The sequence below is a fragment of the Gobio gobio genome (assembly GCF_949357685.1).
Source record: "Gobio gobio genome assembly, chromosome: 4".
Classification (NCBI taxonomy): domain Eukaryota; kingdom Metazoa; phylum Chordata; class Actinopteri; order Cypriniformes; family Gobionidae; genus Gobio; species Gobio gobio.
In genome coordinates, this window is record NC_137100.1 from 61,299,812 (window position 1) to 61,318,178 (window position 18,367).

Genomic DNA, 18,367 nt, shown 5'->3' on the forward strand with positions numbered 1-18,367 from the left:
GTTCGCTGTGATTTTGCTTTCCATGCCAGACGTTCTTCTCAATGAGGGTCTTTGTGCCGTGCTGCTAATTTTAGCTCCGGAATATTTTACCCAACTGCCAAACGGGACGGCCGTAAAAGCCAGTGCACTGTGAAGTCTTTCCCCTGTGGTTCAGCACGACTGAGGTGTGTGTGTGTGTGTGTTGTCCTGACTGCATTGGCAGGATTGTGTGTGTGTGTTTTTCCCCCTTCCCTCTAGAGTGTTAACAAACACACCTAGTTCTGTGCTGTGCATTTTTTGCGATTTTTAAACTTGGCGAATGATAAAATAGGCCAAAAAATTCTCACAGACGTTGAGACATGTTGCAAAAGTTCAATATGTGGCTGGTTTGATTTACTATTCAAAGCAGAAAACTTGATTCCTACAGATTTGCTGAGTCATTCAGGTTCATGAGCAGATAATTGTGGGTAATTGCGAAATGGAGGGTGTGCACCTGTCTGAGGCACTCATCACCAATAAAAGCATCAGAAAATGAGATGAATTGGGAGATGTGTTTTGTCTTTTCTTTTGTCACACACTCTATGAATAACAAGAAACACAAATATGGACACCACAAGTGTCCTTTTTATGCTTCATTTGAATTTGCATCATTCATTTGTGCCATAATAAAGATAGATCTAATTTACAGTGGCCCCAGAAAGTAGGGATGAAGATCGCGCGCGGAGAGCTGCGCAGAACTGATAGTGGAAAATCAGTAACATACACACACACACGCACTAGCGGAACACACTAGCGGAACACACTAGCAGAACACACTAGCTAGTACGCACCCTTCTCTCTCTCTCGCGCCAGTCAGACCAATCGTGGCAATGCATCACATATGCTTAAACTGTTATGTAGCCACGCAACAATAATTTCAGCTTGCGTTCACTGTATACACCGGGACGTGATGTTGTGACGCGATTTTTCGAACGGATGCTTCACCTTAAATGCACCGCTATGCAAGTGATGCAAGCCAAATGCAGGGTTCTATTAAAAATGAATGTATGTATTTCTGCTGTACCAAACTGCAATGAAGCCGCACGCACGCGCACACACACACACACACACAAGTTGCTAGGTTACCATAGCAAATAGGCTCACCACATATGATATATTATTTGTTAGTAGCTTAATGGTAAATGCTGCAGGTGTAGAAATCTACATAAAAGATATTTACTTTGATGTCAGCGCTAGATTACAGCATGAAACCTGTTGTGCATATTAATAAATTAAATAGCTTTTCCTCTTCATTTTCGTTATGCATTATTTGTTTTGGTTGTTTAAAAACACGGGGAAAAAAATTATCCGATTAATCGATCGATTAAGTGATAGATTAATCGATAACAAAAAGAATCGATAGCTGCAGCCCTAATATGCATCCTTTCCTGTCATTCAGACCTGCAACACATTTAAAAAAAAGTTGGGACAGGAGCAATTTAGGGCTAGTAATGAGATAAAATGGTTAAATAATGATGTGATTTGAAACAGGTGATGTCAACAGGTGATTGTAATTATGATTTGGCACAAAAGCAGCATCCAAGAAAGGTCTAATCCTTTAGGAGCAAAGATGGGCATAGGATCGCCAGTTTGCCAACAAATACGTGAGAAAATTATTGAAATGTTTAAAAACAATGTTCCTCAAATAAAGATAGGAAGAGATTTGGATATTTCACATTCAACAATGCATAACATAATTAAAAGATTCAAGGAATCTGGAGGAATTTCAGTGCGTAAAGGACAAGGGCGCAAGCCTAAGCTGAACAACCGTGATCTCCGATCCCTCAGGCGGCACTGCATCAAGAATTGTCATTCATCTATAAGCGATATCACCACATGGGCTCAGGACTACTTTGGCAAACCTTTGTCAAGTACCACAATATGTAGTTACATCCACAAATGCCAGTTAAAACTGTACTGTGCCAAAAGGAAGCCCTATGTTAACAGTGTCCAGAAGCGCCGTCGACTTCTCTGGGCTCGGAGGCATCTGGGATGGACCATCACACAGTGGAAACGTGTACTGTGGTCAGATACATAGGCGTCGATTTCGGGGGGGACGGGGGGGACGCGTACCCACCAGATTTCGTCATGAGTCCTTTTGTACCCACCACTTTTTTTTTTTTTTTTTTAAACCTCGAGTTCAATTTCGCGGTGAAGCATTGCTGACACACACATATTATTTTTTCCACTCAAACGACATCTTTTGTTGTAAAAACGTTTGAAAAGCAGAAGCAAGCTCCGTAAAATAGGCTCTTCCTGTATCAGTGGCAGTGCCCATAACACGAAATTGTTGTTATGGATTGATGTAGCCTATACAGTTCTTAACAGCCATGGGTAGCAGGTGCCATGGACCGCTCATGATTTAGCGTAATGACGGACCCCGGTGCAGCCACAAATATCATAATTATCTATAGGCTAGGCCTACTGTAGGCCTAATTGAGACATTCAAGAAATGTATTAAAAAGAAAGACGCTTTCAGCCTTACTCAAAGTAGAGCCCTACATTTCTGCCCGAGCCCGACGGGCCCCGACTTTTTTACGCCCTAGGGCCGGGCTTCGGGCCAATTTTCCAGTCATAGCCTACCTCAGACGCGGGCCGGGCTTCGGGCTTTTTTAGGCTATAGGACGGCGCTATATGCAACACGCATCGCCGCAAATGAGTAAAGCAAGCCAACACGCAAACTGCCACAAGTGAAACTGAAAATAAGCTAAGTTTTAGATGCTCAAAAGCACAATCATCTTCATTAAAATTAATGAGACTAAATGCTCTTACCAGTGTTTAGGTTGCTCGTTCTCATAATGCGGTGTTTGATGTTGAAAAGAGCTGATGAATAAAATACTCATATCGGTTGATTTCGTTGACATGAACTCCGTTAAATGTGCATATAGCACGGGAATTGAAGATTGGATATATATTAATTTCGCAGAGAGGTGTAGCCAAAGGTAAGACAACCAGCATGTTTTTTATTTTTAATTATTTGTTTAGATTGTGTAGCCCGTTTTGTTTGCGCGCGCCGTTGCGATCTGCCTGCCTCATCTTGTCAAAAATGCCTTTTTACTGTGATGGTGGTGATAATAGGCTAAACGTTTAAACGATGCTTTAAGTGTTTTTTATGGATTTAATAAGCAAGACAAGTGTTGATTTCAGAGGCTAAAGTGTTGGGTTAACTCACTGTCGGCCGCTTGGTCGTCACTTTAAAAAGCAAAAACTTTAACAAACATTAAATGCTTTAAACATTTTTCTAAATTAACTTAATAAAGAAACAAAACGAAATATATCTACTTTGACATTAAAAACAAAACTGAACTATTTTAATGGCTGTAACTAATGTGTAATAGGGAGGATAAAAAAAACACGGGCTCCAGTGGGACTCTGATAATGAAGTGGTAAAAAAAATTGCAAAAATGAAAAATATTAAAGAATTCGCGGGGCGCTTTCGTCGGCATGAGTAAGATAGGCTATAAGACCCGCAATATGTCTCTCATCTGACATTTTTATTTATTTACATTAGTAAGCTGCAGGACATAGTCTTTCAAAACATGACCTGCGCGAAAGAGAAAAAAAAATGTACCCAGCACTTCTGAAAATGCACTTCTGAATGCGTCTCTGTCCCCAGCACATTTCAAACCAAACTGACGCCCATGGTCAGATGAATCAGTATTTCAGGTATTTTTTGGGAGGAATGGATGCCGTGTGCTCCGGACCAAAGAAGAAAAGGATCATCCAGACTGTTACCAGCAACAAGTCCAAAAGCCAGGGTCTGTCATGGTATGGGGTTGTGTCAGTGCCCTTGGCAAAGGTAACTTGCACTTTTGTGAAGGCACCATTAATGCTGAAAAGTACATAGAGATTTTGGAGCATAATATGCTGCCTTCAAGAAGACATCTTTTCCAGGGACATCCATGCATCTTTCAACAAGACAATGCAAAACCACATTCTGCACACATTACAAAGTCCTGGCTGCGGAGGAAGAGGGTACGGGTACTTGACTGGCCTGCCTGCAGTCCCGACCTGTCTCCAATAGAGAATGTGTGGCTCAAAATGCGACAACGAAGACCCCATACTGTTGCCCACCTTAAGACTTGTTTGCAGGAAGAATGGGACAAAATTACACCTGAAACACTTCATCACTTGGTGTCTTCAGTCCCTAAACGTCTTTTAAGTGTTGTGAAAAGGAATGGCAACATTACAAAGTGGTAAATGCTTTACTGTCCCAACTTTTTTTGAAATGTGTTGCAGGTCTGAATGACAGTGAAGGATGCATATTTACAAATGACATGAAGTTGACCAGACAAAACATGAAATATTTTGTGTTCATATTGTCTGCAAGGAAATACAAGTCAAAGTAAATTTAGAAATCACTTCGTTTTTTTATTTATTTGCGTTTTCCATACTGTCCCAACTTTTTCTAATTTGGGGTTGTAGTTGACTAATGTTGATGAATGAAACCTTGTAAAGTGCAACTGATATTTCTAAGTGTTTAAGTGTCCAAATACTTTATGGGCCCACATATAAATTCAGATTAGATTCAGTTTTCACAGATAAACAGCAGTAAATTCAGTGTGTGTAAAGGCAGAGAGAGCCGTGAATGTACAAAAAATATTTGTTTTTGCTGTACACGTTATAGCCCAGACTGAATTAGTGCTAATGTCTTTAACTCATTTAAACACCCTCTCGCTCTCTCTCTCTCAATCTCGCTCTCTCTGTCAGTATGAAAGGGTTTTCTTTCACAGATTCGATTACATTGACTGACTTGTGACTGGTGCTGATGTGGTTGTGTCTGAAGTCTTGTGTTTCACATTAGATGTTTTCTTTATCTGATTGGTGGAAACATGCAGTGACATGACATCTGAAATCAACAGCATCGGGCAGCTAATAATCAGCCAATGACCCTTTAACCGTTTCCCCAGCCGATCGGTGTGCCATACACTGCCTGGCTAAAAAAAGTCGCTCTTTGGATTTAAATTGTCAAATGCTTAAGAGTCAATGATTGGATCATAATTGCAGTGATTATTATGTTTCTAGCATGTTATATGTCTGGCAACAGTTCTTCTAACCCTAATTGAAGGAGTGTGTAGCTTTTCATTTCTTAAACAACCATGTGGGAAGACACATCATGGCCATATTCCAGGATGACAATGTCAAAATTCATCAGGCTTAGAGTCCAGACCTTAAATTCATTGGAAGTCTTTGGGATGTGACTTTACAGAGTGCTGGACTCTTACATTGGCAATACAAGAACTTGACCAAAATGGATGCACCTCTTGATGGAAATAACATCACAACAATTTTTGGTCATGATCTTGATTTGACAATGCAAGTGTCACAGAGTCACAGCCATCATCCACCATCAGACATGCATCGTCACCAGATCTCCACACTCCGCCCACTCCTTCACAATCCCCGGAGTACTGATCACCTGCACCTGCACCCCATCATCACAGATACTTTATAAGCACACTCTCCCTGCTCATTATTGTCTGGTCTTGTCAAACGTACCTGGACTCCTTACCCGCTACTCACCTGAGATCCCATTGTCTTCCTTCAACGCCTTCCTCGTCTCAGTTCCTCGTTCCGCCATTTCCCAGCATTCTACAAACTCTGGAACCCTCAGCTAAGTGACGTTCAGAAGTGCTAGTGCTCATCATTGTCTGCATTACCCATTACCTGTGTTCGTGTCTCTGTCTTAATAAACATCCTAAGTTTACCTCATCCTCTGCTTCTGTCTGTGTCCTGACAGCAAGAGTCAAGCACTCTGTAATTTTTTTTTTGTTGTAGATTTTATTTAAATGGGAACTGATAATGCTAGATTTCACTAGATAAGGGGGTTATGGGTGATTACTGATTGATTCAAATTAAAAATAGTCTAAAAGCAAGTGTCATTTATAAGAAAATATTTACTAACCGCTTGCGCCAGTGCAAACCCTCTTTTGCCGTTAAACTACTGTCAGGATTTACTAAAGACACGCAGTGAAACATTAGCGCTGAAAAGGCGTGGACAGGGTTATTTTTGCAGCTAACCTTATTGCATATGCATTTGTAGGGATGCACTGAATGTTCGGCAACCGAAATTAAGTAAAAAGACGAATACATTTTGCCGAACAATGACGTTTTTAATGACGTGATCAAATGGCAACCAACGTAGAGTGAGAGGCGCACTCTTTGTGCAGCAAACATGCTGGCAATGTGGAACCATTTTAACGTGTCTGAGAGGTAAAAACGAGAATAATTGAGAACGTTCTCTTCTCGCCCCCTTTTAGCAGCTAACAAAAGAGATAAGCTCATCTGTGGCAGATGTTATACCTTTACTTGCAGCACTAAAGCATATTTTAAACAAAGAGGCTTAAACAGACCAAGGAGCGAAAACAAGTGCACTCTTAGAGGCTGTTAGCACACGATTTAGTCAGGCAGACTTTGAACCCCTGTATGCATCGCTACTGTATTTGATCCACAATATAAAGATCATTACTTGGATGTGGAGAAAAAACATGAGAAATGAATCAGGCCGAGTTGGATTTGGGAAAGCCGCTTGGTGATGGAGATTGTCAGGAAATGCACTGCGCAGGAGATGGAAAGCGCAGAGAGAAATTTTACTTATTTTAAGTTATATTAAGTTCCATTGCCCTATGTTATGTCTGCTGGAATGTAAAAAAAATGTTCAGTGTTAAATAAATATTTTTAAATTGTAGTTTTGTAATTTATTTATTTTTCTCTGGAAAGCAAGACAAAATAGTAAAAAGTTAATTTTTACTATTTAATTTCTGCAATGGTGAACCATGTTCGGTATTCGGCAAAGTGTTTCATTATATTCGGCTTCGGCCAAGAATTTTCATTTCGGTGCATTCCTAATTTGTAGGGGTTTCCCTTTCAGACGCAAATGTGAGGAGAGTATTTAAATGATTCACGCGAGGTGATTTACTAAGGTTCGCGCTCGTCAATTTACTGGTGTTTGCGACATTATTTACTGCCCCAAAAAAGCATGTCTTAAACCAGACGCTAATTTGCACTGCTCTTGGTAGATCGTGTTGGTCATTATGAAAATGATCCGGCTGCATCTGTTCTTTCATTTGAATAGATTTCTGTTGGCAGAGAACGTTATGCACGCTGCTTATGTGCCCCTCGCGTTTTAACCGCCTGCTGCGCCTCACGTTTTAGAAGGAGCACTCTGAGCGCCTAAAGTTGAGAAAAAAATCAACTCTGAGCGATAAAAGCGCCCGACGTCATCGCGTTTTTTTTTCTATTGTCCAATCGAATGAATGGAGAGGCGGGCCTTCCATAGTGGTGAACGTTACCTTGATGAGACTGATTCGGGCGATTTCTTAACGCAGCGCACTGCTATTTTCTAAATTGAAAAAGGTCGACCAATAGAAGGCTTCAGCTTCTATATACTTTATGGGATCCCATAAGTCGTATTTGTTCAAATAGATTTGCTTGCCTTTGTAATTGTAAAACAATGGTATTGTCTGTTTCTACAGATTTCCAATGCTCAGTGTTCGATGATTCGTGGGAGCTAATGTATGCGGGCAGCGATACCTGCGCAGGTAAACAGTCACACACACTCAACACAGCTTTACCTTACATATGCGTTCACTGCTGGTCGAGACCCTGCTGTCACCGGTAAAGTTTATACCACCGTAACGTGATCAACGCGGAAGCCATAACCTATATGTGCGTAAACACACTCCGTATTAGCAGAGAGAGTGGGCAGGAGTCTCATATCTGTGGAGAGGAAGAGAGGTCAGAGGTCATGCTCGGGAGGCCTTTAGGTGGTTTTATGTTTCTGGTGAGTGTACAGACAACAGACAGACAACACTACACACATGATACTGCTCTGAATGCCAGTCTGTGGAGGGCAGATAAAGACTGTAGTGTGAACGGGAGAGAGAGGGTCGACTGTGGCATGATATGAGATCTGCATCTCGTAGTCGGTGACACGGACGCTCTATATTTGGGAGCTGAAGCACGACTGCTGACCCCTAGATCCACTCCACCACCTGCTCACACACACACCAGGGTTGTGTGTCATTGGGGACAGAGCATAACAGTCAGGTTATGGAAGTAAAATCTCCTTTTGCGGAAGTGATTTGTAATGAAAATGCATAAACGGTTCAAGGCGGATCTGTTGTGAGCATCTGAGACTGTTAATGGAATAGTTCACCAAAAAATGAAAATTCTGCCATTATACTCACCCTCATGTTGTTCCAAACCTGTAAGACTCAACCCAACCTGCTTGATGCATGGGAACAAACCTCTAGCGGAAGCTCAAACGTGATGCGTAACACGAGAATGAACCTCATTGGATCTCACACGTCAAGAGAACATGCTTGAGCTTTTGTTTACCACAACGGATGTGTGAATTGATGAATGTTTATATGTGAATAAAAGCCTAACTTCAATCTGTTCATCATATAAAACGATCAAGTCTTTTCTGAAAATTTGGACTAAACCGCTCAATTCATATTAATTAGTTTTATCTCTTTATGAACTTTTTGAAGCGTCAAAGTGATAGTTGCATAGCTCTCAATGGAGAGATGGAAAGCTCTCAGATTTCATCAGAAAGAGCTTAATTTGTGTTCTGAAGATGAAAGAAAGTCTTACAGGTGTGGAACGACATGAGGATGAGTAAATGATGACTGAATTTAAATTTTGGGGTGAACTAACCCTTTAAGGGATTAAAATGCTTTAAAAAAAACCTACTCTACCCTCAGTCCGTTTGAAGAACCACATTACCAATAATCCAAAAGAACTCGGTAGCAGCCGCCCATTCCCATGATGCACTGAAAATAACATAATCAGGTTGGTCTCATTGCACTTTTCATCTGTTTATATATTAGTATATATTTCAATAGATATATGCTATATATTGAATGGCTTTCGAGAGCGAGAGAGCGAGAGAGACTTTTTTGGTATCAATATATGGTAAGTAGCGCATCTTAACCAGCAGGGGCTAACCAGACAAACCTCGATGCCAGGTCTCATGCATATTGCTTTAAATATGGCAAAAATGTATTTGGCTGGATTTGGGCCACAAATTCGAGTTCGCTGTGAATCAAACTGGTCACCTTTTTCAAATTCCCAGGCTGCATTAAAATCTTTGGCCGATAATCACAATTTCATTTTGAGGCATTTATTAGCCTATCAAGTAAATTCCTTTTTTCCATGCCTGTATATGGTATGATCTATTTTAAGACCCCCTCCCCTTTTTTTTTTGTATGACATGCAAAGAAAAAACAAAGTGGTTGGCACATTTACATATCACTCAAACAATCTCTTCCTGTCCAAGTGGGCGGTTTGTGGTCAGACTAAGCCGAGTGATATAAAGACTCATGCACGCTTCAATTCCTCATCCTTTCTCCTCTTGGTCTCTTTACTCCATTCATCTGTCTTTCTTTTCTTCCGGGTGGGATATTGTATGTTTTCACAGGCAGTCGACTTTGTCACAGTGCTCTGACTGACTGATCCTAAGACAGAGGTCGGAGGTCATGTTCAGAGGTCCTGACCTTCAGTGGAATGTCTGTGTGGGGGTTGTTATCAGAGCTTTAAGTAGGATCCATTTGCGTAATTTTTTTTGGAGACATGCAGGTGTAAAAACAGTTGAGGTTTTATGTCCAGACATGTTGTGGCAATGTTTATGCCATTACCTGATTTGCTTCATTTTTTGTGTGAATTGGGACTAAATGACACTATAAGTGGCTACAATTAATTCTTAGTGAATTCATCTTTGTTTAACAGCCCGAGATTAGAGATTTTTATTTATTTATCAGGATTTATATAATTTAATTTCCTCTATTTTTACATTTAGATTACCTTTGCCATCATCTAATGCTTACTTAAAGTCAGTGAATTTATTTTATGTTTAATTATCACCCATTTATAAGTTTTGGGCCATATTAAGAAATGTATTCGTCTCATTTAAAGGTTCGCTATGTAACGTTTGTTTGTTCAAAATTGGTGAGATTTATGTAATGAGCGAGTACATCATGAATCCATCTTCCAAACTGTGTTTTTTTCTTATCCTGGATCACTATGGTATGCCTATAAAGAGTTTATATTCAGACTATTTTAGGCCAGTCGGGACGACAACCGCTGCAGGGTAGCCCAATACCTGCGTGACTCGTCATAGACATAAACAGAGAGAAGTAGCTCCGGCTACAATGTTCTTCCACAAGATACATACAGTTTTGTTTATTAACCGTTAGAGCACCAAATACCTTTTAAGGGTTAGTTCACCCAAAAATGAAAATTATCCCATAATCTATTCACCCTCAACCCATCCTAGGTGTATTATATGACAATCGGCTTTCAACCAAACACAATCTGAATTATATAAAAAATATACTGGCTCCTCCAAGCTTTATAATGGGACTGAATGGTAACTTAGATTTCATAAGGCTCCAGGGGGTTAATAAAGGCCATATTTATAACTTTATAATCTATAATCACTGGCTTCCGGTAATGGCCGTGCGCAAGTCTAGTTCCAGCAGAAGAGTGACCTCTAACCCTTGTTGAACGTGGAAGTGCAGAGGATAGAGCAAAACAAAACACCGGTCACGAATTAGAAGTCTAAAATGAGAATTTTTAAAGAGAAATATGGGAGCTTTAGTTTGTTGCCCAGCCCTATTTATTTGAACTACGAGCAGTGACGGCTGGTGGGTTTTAAAATAGAGAAGGCACACAAAATATTAGCAGTCGGATCCACTTTCAAGGTTTTTTAAGCTGTTTTAAAATGGCTTTTTTGGTCACTTTTAGACAGAAAATGTACAGAAAACAACACTTATACAGCAAGAGAATATAACTATAATTTCACTCACCTAGCCTATCACTTGAATCACCTAGACTGTCCTTTAAATGTCTGTGGTAAAGGAGCACGTTTGGCCGTTTAGTGAAGCTGATTGCTGTAGCCTGTATCTTAGCCTATAGGTTTGGGGTCTTCCTTCTTTTTAAATTTGTAGCTATTGTTCAATAGTTTGATCAATTTGTTTGCGATCAAATATTCAATATCTCTACTCTCCATATGTAGTTGGTACCTCAGCGGTAGCAGTTCAAACGAATATCACGTAATTTACGTCTTTTCGATTGATTGGTTGATATACCAAGGGAAGCTAGCCTCCTCTGCCATGTTACTTTTCTCAACACTCCTAATCGCTATAAGTGAAATACTCGATGGTGATTGGCTAATTGTGTCTATGGATTTGCCTCGCCCTCCCCTTCTCTATCCCCTCAGGCTCACGTTTCGCAGATTCGGCACATTCGAGGAAGAGCGAGGTGGTTACAGTCAGAGTTGTAATTTCAACGACAAAAACAATAAATGCACATTCTGAGACATGAAATTAATAAGTGGGAATTTTATTAACATCAAATCGTCATTTTCACAATTTTGGGTAGGCTGTGGCTCCTTTGCCTCCCCTGACGAGCCGCCGCTGACTGCGAGACGCGTCTACTCTCACCTGAGCTTACGCTACTCCTACATCCTATGTCATGCGTCGGGTCAGAGGTCACTCTTCCGCCAGAACTCGACTTGCGTATGGCCGTCCCCGGAAGCCAGTGATTGTAGTTCATAAAGTTGTAAATATTTCTCTCACAAATACGCATGGCTTCGCTTCAGAAGGCCTTTATTAACCCCCTCGAGCTGTATGGATAAAGGTCCTTTAACACTGGACGTGATTTTGACGCACAAATAATTCATGCAATGGTTTTATTTTCTTGATCAGCTGTTTGTGGAATGAGTGCTTCCACACCGAACGCAAATGTGCTGCGGTGAGAGAACTTTTATTTTTTCCGCTTCTATGCCGATTTTTTTTACTCTTGCAGCGATAGAAAAGGCTTCAACCAATCACATACAAGGAAACAAGGTGACAAAATGTCCAGTTGATGTCACTAGCTATTCAGTCAATATTAACCGTTGCAAGGTATCGGATTTCTCACAAGATTACAGCTCCTGTGGGAGTACATGCAAGTCGCTGTAGGCTACAGACAACGATAACATAACCTTTTGAGGTAAAAGTAGATTTTTTTTCTAAACCTAATTGTGTCCTCGACTATGGAAAGTGAATGTGTTTCCGTCAGTACGACTGTGCCACTTAAATGTTTACATTGTGACTCATCTGGAAACATAGCTGTAAACAGCGGCTCCGGATCGATTGGTTCCCTGAAGTGTGTGGTTTGTCTCGTCAGATGCGGTGCTACTGTCTCGAGGTCAGAAGTGCAGAACCGGCCATGATAAAGTTTAAGCTCTTGTACAAGATTAGCAAACTCCCCTTCAGACTCTGTTCTTTTAAAGAAAAGGAAAAGCTGGTCTTCACTGGATGATGAAGTGTCCGTGTTTTCTCAACTGTCGGTGCGAATGTTTTGGAATGTTGGAGCTCTGAAACGTCACACAACGCAAATTTGCGTCATGGCTGATGTGAATGGTTTTGACGCGAACTATTCGCATGTGAAATATTCGCTTTTTCCCTTCGCTTTTCCGCTACGTGTCCGTGTGAAAGGGCCTTTACTTTTAGGATGGAGGGATGTGCTTTTTTCAAAATCTAGGGTACCATTCACTCCCACTATAAAGCTTGGAAGAACCAGGATTTTTTTTATAAATATATAATGCCGATTGTGTTTGACTGAAAGAAGAAAGTAATTTACAACTAGGATGTCTTTAGGGTAAGAGTAAATTAAGGGATCATTTCCATTTTTGCATGAACCCTTTAAATCACCCATAATTTTAATATCAGCCCAACCATACATACCATTTTTGTCTTGAACAAAACTTTTCCAGGGTTCTAACCTACAACCTTTCCGTTACCACCCTAATCTTTAACCGCTATACCACTAGGGTTGGGTATCAATATGGCACCTATATAACCGGTATGTAACCGGACCGAATCAGAACGCAGATTTCGGTGCCACCTAAATTCAAACGTGCTTTCGCCCTTTGGCTGGTTCCGAGCCAGAGACAGGCTCGCTCAGCACTCGTCACATATCACAACTATTCAGTGTTTTCAACCACATCATGCTTATTTTAGGTTCCAGACATTTAAATGCACATACCTACTAGCAAAAAACACATTGATGTCTATAGAAGCGGCAATAATAATCCTCTCAGTTATAATTTGATTACGTGTTGTTTTATTCATATCAGATACACAGTATATAGTAACTACTTATAGTTTACTCTATTCTTCTCCAAGTTCAGCGGTCATGTACTTTCATTTCGTGAGACGAGGATGAATGTACGTGTTATAAATCCGACAGGTCCGATTCTCTGGGGCGCAAACTAACATGGTGGCATGGTGCCTAACATGGTGGACTAACATTATAGATCAACTCACTCACATTCACTTAGACATATTTGAAAATCAGAATATCAGATAGTTTGTGACATAAAGGTGTCATGAACTGGCTTTTTTTTCTAAATTATACTGTTGTCTGAGGTCAACGTTTGTGTGGTTTTTACATTAAGAAACATCATAATGAATAAGTAATAGGCTATTTTCTGCCTTGGTTTTGAGGCTCTCTGAAAAACACTCGGATTTGATGGGCGTGCCGCACTGAACACTTGGAAGTAAACGCCCACGGCTAGGATTGGATAAAATTTGCATATTTAATGAGCTTTAGCTACCGTCAGTCCATATGGGTATTGTCTGGGGAAATGCTCAGAGGACTCGCAAAATATCAAACAAACACAATGATTAAATCACACACTCACTCACTCGCGCGGACAGCGTGCTAAGGTATGTAATCAATAGATTTCAAACGATCTGTAATGTTATGCAAAACTAACACGTATAAAAAAAAACATGTTTTAGCCTACTCACATAAGTGTGTGTTCAGAAGGAAGCTTATGCAGGGACTGCAACGCCATGTTTATAGCTTGGTAGCGCGATCCTTAGCTCACGAGTCGGTGGGTGGGGCTACAGAAGCATATTTATCTGTAGAGGCGGCGTCTAGGTCCTGTTACGTAAGAGATCCGCATATTTTGAGATCTCTCGTTTTCTGGTCCTGGTGTCAATAAAAGCTTTTCTTTGACTAACAAGGAAGTTTTCAGCTCTGAAACTTACAGGAAATTCTTATATTACCATGACCTTTTATATATCAAAAGCTCAAGGGGAAGTTGATTTCTCAGTTCATCACCCCTTTAAGTTTTCTGAATAAAAAAGAAAAAATGAAATAAATAAACCCGATACATCTGTCATACAGCACTATTGTGGCCTCTGTGTGTCATGTGAGAAGCATGACGCGACGCGTTCTAAAATATTTAGCCAGAGAATATGGTCATATTTCAAAATAAAGCTGAACCTTGAAGCTGGTTTGTAGCAGACCAAGAATACAGACTATTTTGCGGTTATAAGAAGTTTTATTAGGCCTATTGTAGTTGGGTTAGGTGGCTTAGGTTTTACTGTGAATTTAAGTAAAATGTGTTTTGTATTTATTTATATTTATATATTTAAGTATACTTTAAACTTTCGATAAATTGTTCAATTTAAATAATAATAAAAAAAATTCAATAAAAGGCCATTCTTTAATGTCATCCACCATCGTTTTGTGGCTCTTTAAAAAAAAGAAAGAAAAAGTATCCGTTTAGGCACCGGTACTGTTTTAAAAGTATCTGTTTGGCACCAGTATCGTAAAAAAAACAAACGATGCCCAACTCTATATACCACCCATCCAGAAAGATTTAGGGTGAATAAGGGTCTTCGTTTGACCACTTTTAGCACTTTCACAAATGTCAAACATTTGCCCTTTAAACTCCTGACGATAACGAGGAAAAAGCAAAACTAGATCAAATAGAGAGTCTAAACAGACACATTTCGGTCTTGTCATGTGTAATTGCCATCACTTCCTCTTGCCTTGTTGTCTGTCTCTTTCTCTCTCTGTTTAATATTTTCTGCCCTCTGAGACCCTTTGCTTTTGTATCATTCTTTCTTTTCCTCTAATTGGCACCTCGTTAGGGAATTCCTAATTGGAGGGATGAGCCAGGTGGCAGCGGAGCCGCTATGGCCCTCGTTAGTGTGTGAAAGTGTGTGCGTGTTTGTCTTTGTTTAAGCAGAATAAATTTAGAGCATGTGCTGATTATGTTCCATTCACCCATGTTGAACTCTAACACATTCCCCTCACGGCCCACTCACACACACACACACACACACACACACACACACACACACACACACACACACACACACACACATACACACATGTCTGGTGCGCTATCCTTCTGGGGACTCACCATAGGCGTAATGGTTTTTATACTGTACAAACCGTATTTTCTATCCCCTTACACTGCACCTGCCCCTAAACCTAACCCTCACAGGAGACATTCTGCATTTTTACATTTTCATAAAAACTCATTCTAAATGATTTATAAGCTTTTGTGCCCGTGGGGACCTCAATTTAGGTCCCCACGGTGACACGAGTCCCCATGAGTCTGTCTACAGTCAGGTTGAAGTCCCCACCAGGCTAGAAAAACATGTACACGCACACACACGCACACACACGCACACACTCACTCTGCCTCACTGTCTGTGTGCCGTTGACCGTTCCGATTGATTCTAGACAATAATAAAATGCAAAACAACAAACATTTAGTGTTTTGACAAATGTAAGTGTAGTGTTATGATAAATTTAGATGATTTGTTTTCATGCAAAAATGGTAATTCTGACATTTACTCACCCTCTTGTTGTTCAAACAATAGTGTCACATGACATGACCTCAATATGTGCATGTTTTTTAATGGCGCCCAGTCATCACTTTGGAACTAAGGCAATAATATCTGCACATTTTGCAGTTTTTGCATTCAAAACATTAAGTAAAAAGGTTAGGTGCATTGCATTGTGGGATACTACTCCATTTCTAGTGTCCCTGACGTGCGGTCTGGTTGTGTCCTGTACATGTTGTAGTAGTGAGTATACCATGCTCAGTATTCTGCATTCTGTAAAAATATTATAGTAGTATGTAGGGATGTCACAAGTACCGGTACTTTGGTATAGGGCTGGGCGATATGGTGTATAACTGCATCACGATATAAGCGTTTCATATCGTTCGATATCGATAATTATCGATTCTTTTTTATAACCTATTTAAAATAAGGACCAGGATCATTTTTTTTTTACATTTTAAACATTTTTATTTTAAACGTAACCTTCCTCTGATTATAATCCCCTCAGTTATAAAAGCAGAAATGTTAACACCGCCATGGAAGACACTCAAATAATTAAAATATAAACAAGTCTAAAATCACAAACACTTAACAATTATCTCTTAACATTAAGGTGCAGTGCCTTCGTTATTTCTTTGTAACTGTTACCGTTTAGATGCTTTGTCATAAGGCACTGAAGCAGAGTAACATTACCTCTCCATGTAGTTTCAAAGGCTGAATCCGAAATCTTTCCCTATACCCTTAAATAGGGCATTATTTGAGGGGACAGCCATTTGTAGTGGTGTCCGAAACGATATTGGACTTTATTAAGTGCACTCATTCTATTCAACTTTGCACCGCAATAACGAGTGTACAGCCGATGTACACACAGCGGCTGTCCGAATTCACTCACTTGTTTTCATTCACTCCTTCAAGTGAACTATATTAGTGGACTAAAGTAGGGAATAGTGATTGAGGGTTTAGGGAGCGATTTCGGATTCAGCCAAAGTCAAGAATAGCACAACGGCGAGCGCGTAGAATATAAACACGTCCCCAAACGAACGAGGCGCGCGCTGCGGAGCCAGATGAAAGTATAAACCAGGCTGGTAAAACAAGTTTGTGGTATTACCAGTCTTGGTGGGGACGACAGTCTTGCATAATTTGCAGACGACATTGGTCTGACTACGGTCAGACTTATAAAATCCAAAAAACTGCCATACTGGCGAGATGACTTGTTTTCCTGTTTTATCAACAATTTCCTCGCTCGCTGCGGCACTCATTTTCCACTTATCACTCCACGCCGGTTCTGTTACTGAAGAATGAATCCAACACGAGACAACGATATGGCGCAACCAAACATGATATTTACATGAGTTACATGATTGGCTGTTAGCATGTCACTCCCTATGTTGCTTGGTTACCAGAGAGCGAGTGCCTTTGTTCATGCAACCAAACTTCTGGTTTCTTCCGACGACAAATTTTTTTTTCTTCGAACTTTTTATCGAACGCATTTTTTATTTATATCGATTACGTGTCTATCGCGATACATATCGTTATCGTTTTATCGCCCAGCCCTACTTCGGTACCAAGTCGGTACTGAAATTGTAAAAATGTGACTATACCAGCATTTCTTTAGTACCGGTAGTACCGGCTCCCGAGGATATTCGGTACCCGCAGCTGCGTTCAGTCGCTCAGTCACGAACGCATAAAACGTCACTTCATGAGAATTTACCATATAATGAACAGTTCACAGCAACCCATAAAAATAAAAGTCTGGTTTAACGTGAATAAATTGACAGAATATATTAGGCTACTGTTGTAGCCTACAGTAGATTTAGCTACGTCTCTATGTAATAATAATACGTCTCTACCAGTGATGCGCGGGTTGATCCAAAATGAGCGGGTGCCCGCGGCCACCCGCGGTTACCCGCGGTTACGAGTCATCCAAAAATATTTTTAATGATATTCGGGTCACGGTCGGTCGGATCGTCAATAAATCCTTATTTACCTTTTGAATGTTGAGCGTTATTAACTTTTGAATAAATGCTGACGCGGGACAAAATGCCCGATTTCCCAAAACGTTGAACTGATGCCATTGTACCATTTTAATAGGCTACTTTTAAACGCATTTAAAGTCAGTTTTATGTATTTTCTGAGAGGGGGCGGGATTTTTGTTGGGAAAGTCGGGGGAGAGACGCACACTTCGATTAGACTGGATAAACACATGCAGCATCTTAATTGTTAAGAAAATTAAACGAAATAAATGAATAAATCAAGCCTGAATTACATAACACTAGGCTATATCATACAGCATTCAGAAAAATAACAGTTTGCGCTCCTAAGGGCTTTCACACTTTTCCAAATGTTTTCCAAATGTGGGCTGATGAATTCTTCAAGCCGGGTCGAAACATAAACATCGCGTTCATCAATAATATGCATCTGGAGCTGAAATGGAAAATGATGGGCCGCCTCAAGAACTTCCTGCTCTCGCTGCTGCACCTCTGAGCACACCACGTCAGGGCCTGAAACATTTTCTCAATGGCCCAATGAGCTACGATGAGCATTTACTACTTTTAAAAAATGCGGGTCAGGAAGCGGGTCGGGTACAATATTTTCTTCTTTTTTTTTTGCGGTCCGAGTTGCGGGCGGGTTAGTTGAAAACGTCGGTCGGGTGCGGGTTGTTTATACATTGACCCGCGCATCACTGGTCTCTACTAATAATAATAATT

General features: G+C 40.4%; 1 protein-coding gene across 1 annotated transcript in view; it reads left to right on the top strand.

The window, feature by feature from the left end:
• The window catches only part of bmpr1ba (bone morphogenetic protein receptor, type IBa), a 117,509-nt gene that overhangs the window by 43,203 nt on the left and 55,939 nt on the right, over positions 1-18,367 (top strand). The window contains exon 3 of the mRNA XM_079815879.1: positions 7,494-7,559. The gene's annotated coding sequence lies outside the window, so the exon portion shown is untranslated. The remainder of the gene's footprint in view (positions 1-7,493; positions 7,560-18,367) is intronic.